This window comes from Canis lupus, chromosome 4 (genome assembly GCF_003254725.2).
Source record: "Canis lupus dingo isolate Sandy chromosome 4, ASM325472v2, whole genome shotgun sequence".
Classification (NCBI taxonomy): domain Eukaryota; kingdom Metazoa; phylum Chordata; class Mammalia; order Carnivora; family Canidae; genus Canis; species Canis lupus.
The window spans coordinates 64,333,260-64,337,222 of record NC_064246.1 but is presented as its reverse complement, the minus strand read 5'-3'; positions in this window follow the sequence as shown (position 1 = coordinate 64,337,222).

The window sequence follows — 3,963 nt, the reverse complement described above, 5'->3', positions numbered from 1 at the left end:
TATACATTGGCAAGAGCATTCAATCTCCTGGCTTTAGCTTTAAGGCTTTGAGGGTTACTCTCAAATCTTTATACCCTACTGTGTGATTTCCTAGTTCATACCCCACATTTCTAACTGTCTATGTTATGTTTCATTAGAGGTAGATGACAAACTTCAACAAGCATCAATCTTCTTCTTAGGCCTGCACTCCTTTGGGGCTCTCTATTTTTGTAAAGGAAATCCATCTTCTCTGTCACTTAGGATGAAATGCATGGTCATTTTTGACTCCCTCTTTCCTTGTCCCCACATCCAATAGGTTGCAAACAACCACTAATTTTACTTTTCAAACTGGCTCCAACCTGTTCTCAGTACTTTCTATGACATAAATTGACATCTTTATGACTCTGTCCCTGCCTCCACAACTATTTTTAAAGCCTTTGAACTGGTTTCTATGCTTTTAATCTCTTCCCCTTTAAACTTAAACATGACTATTGAAAAAATTTCATATCCATCAGTTTATTCAATATCATTCAACTATTCACAGGGATCTAATGCTTTCTCCACTTCTTATCACCTTCCTCCATTGAGGAGTTTTAGAATGATCATTAAGGACATGATCTTTGAGGCCATTCTCAGTTAAAATACCATTTGGAGTAAACACATTAATTAGGAATGATTTACTTTTTTCCCCTAAAGAATTAATTAATTAATTTATTAATTTATTTATTTAGAGAGTGCAACTGGGGGAAGGGACAAAGGAGAGAGAAAAATCTCAAGTAGACTCCCCACTGAATGCAAAGCCCACTTGGGGCTGATTTCATGACCCGGAGATCATGACCTGAGCTGAAATCAAGAGGTAGATGCTCAATTGACTGAGTCACCCAAGCACCCCAGAAATAATTTACTTTTAAGTTATTTCATGATTATTTACCATTGTTATTTCGGTACATAAAATTATCAACATAAACTAGAAATATAAAAATAACCCATTGTTTAAAGTATTTATCTTTGAATGGAAGTATAAGGATCCATAAGAAAACATAAGTGAACATTCATTTCCCAGCAAAAGAATGGTCATAATAATAATATTGCCTAATCAAATAAAATTTTTAAAAAGAAACATATCCACAAAAATGAACTGGAAAACAGTGTACGTTTTCAACATACAACATGTTACAACATGTATGATAGTCAAAAAGTTAATATTTTTTGTGTAAACAGTTATTACAAATTACTTTTTAAAAGATGTGTACACTTCAGTTTAAAAATGAATAGTGACATGAATGTAGGTTTAATAAAAAAAGAATGGCTAATGTTCATCCAAGGATATTCACTTAGACAATCATAACTTTTGCTTTTTATCAAACCTCTCCTATCAAATTGGATTTATTAATAACTCAGTATAGCTGAAAGTGCTATACAAATGATCATTGCAAATGCCACTGAAGAATATATAAATTGGTAGAATTTGCTGGGAGTAATTTGTTAACATGGATTTAAAAATTGTAGCTTTTTATTCATTTATTCAACAAACTTTATTGCTCATCAGGCATCATTTAGAGGCACTAGGGATACAGAACAAAAAAGCATACAAAATATCAAGTAGTATCTATGTCAGTATAATGTCAAGAGGTAAGAAGTATTTGAAGAAAAGTAAAACCAAATAAAGGAAAAGATAGTATGCTGGGGTGTTCTCTAACTAATGGCAGTTGAGTGTAAACCTGAATGAAGGGAAAGAATAATCCATGGGGTTATCTGGAAGAAGAGGACTGCAGGCAGAAGGAACAGCAAGAACAAAGGTCCTGAGTCATGTATAAGAGGAGGAAGCCAGTGTTTCTAGAGGGTAGGGCACACCAGTGGAAGATGAGTTTGGGCAGGTATCCATGGACAAGTTATGATAGAATCTTGTCTTAGGTTGTGGTAAGGATATTGACATTTTCTGAGTAAAATGAAAAGCTCCTGGGATGTGATTTCTTTTTTTGAAAGCCGCCGTCTAGAGCATAGGCTACAGACAGATCAAGGCAACAGTGGGTGCAGGTGTAAGGAGAATAATATTTTAGGAATCAGAATCCCTTGGAACCTGCATTTGAGACACATGGTCAATTTTCTGGTTGATTTATTGAGGTTTTTAAAAATCAGTTTTCCTCTGTTCTGATATTTTCATTTTAATTAAAAACAGGCCTATCCACTGTCCCTTCTGCTCTGTCTCACCACATCTGGAATTATGTTTCAGAGCACTATGAGGTTTTTAATAAATGTTTTCTAGGGAGAAGTTTCTTAGAAAGTCTTCAGCCTAATTCCTGCAATAAGTGATAACATTTCTCACCAGAATTTTTCAGACGAAGTAGACAAGGCTAAAAGAGGTTAAGAGTTTTCTCAAAAGCAGAGCTACCGGAGGAATGGAGACTACAATCAGGCTCACCACTTTCCACTAGTGCTGGAAATCTTCCCTTGTGCATGACAGAGAATACTGAAGAACATGGAGTGAACATGGGGAAAACCCATTGCTTGGGTTTCTCAGTTTGAGAGAGAAGTCTAGTAGAGAGAGGGTGGGAGTTTGATGCAGAAGATAACACAGCCTGTCGTGAGCCAGGCTACTGGTTGGTGTTACTTCACACGTCTACCTGCCTCATCATGAGGGCAGAAACCTATTCCCATAGAGGAATCAGCCAGATTCCCTAGGCAAAACCAAATTTCTTTCTTCAGAAAAAAAGGCCATCCAAAACTTTTCTTGGATATCAAATCACTTTGTGAAAAATATTTTGATGACTTAAGTGTGAACAAATCAGAAACACATGTTTTCAGTTTCCTGGCGAATAATGATTGCTTTAAAATTAACCTAAAGGTGTCAGGTGGAGTTTAGATTTTATTAAGTCTCTAACATTTGGCAAATAGTTCAAGATGTTGGACCCATTGTGCATCTGGATTCATCTAGTCCTGATATAAATTAGATATCCCAAACATGTGTTGAGTTGTGTGGCTTTGATCTGCTTTCAAAAGGGATTGGAGTCTCAGGAACTAACTTGCTCTCACAAATAGAACTTTAGTGTGTGCCTGGATTTTCCTTCTCTTCACTAATATTTTCCATTAACTCATGGGGACAGGGATGAACATTTGGAAAGCCAGTTTGAGGATGTGGCATGACCAAAGAAATTTCATATTTAAAAATGAATAAGGAAGGTTTTCAGTGATAATCACAAACCTGCTCAGGCGAACTTTCAGAGGTTAGCTGTTAGAAAACTTTCTCATTTGAGAAATTATGTATTATATTTTTGTCAATATTCCAACATAGTTAGAATTCATGATCATAGGAAGTAATGAAGCTTTATACATATATATAAAGAAAATCCTTCTAATCTTATTCACTGTGACTAAAGGGGAAAGGAAAAAACTTCAACCTCTTAAAGAAAACAGCTCTTGGATTTTAACTCTCATTGAGATACTGGTTACAAATGGCATGAAATCAGCCCGATTCTAACTAGCTTTATTCAACCTAAATTGATAACAGTTTACAGAGTGAAAGTTATTTAATATAGTATAATTTGTTGTTTTATTTTTCCAACAATTTTAGTTTTTTCTTAGGCAATCATATATGTGTGCATATTAATTTCCCCCCCCATAGGCTCTAGCCATTGTAACTTTTCCAATTTGGTGGAGGGGAGGCTGTGATATGGAAGCAGAAATCACAGGTGTCAGAACTGAAAAGGCCAGGCTCACTCCACAAAACTGAGTTGCATTTCTTCTTTTGTAGCTCCAGGGAATCATGGGAAATAGTCTCTTGATCTTCTGACACTGAGCTATTTCTTCTTTATATCCCAGTGGAACCTAGAGGTGATTTGTCTCAATGGCCCTCTACTTCCATTTTTTGTCAGGGAACTTTCAGAGCTATTTACCTTACTTTTATACATATGTATCCTGGTTTCAAATGATCACATCATTTTTTGCTTCATTTTCATTATTTCTATAGGTTTTCCTTTAAAGTGG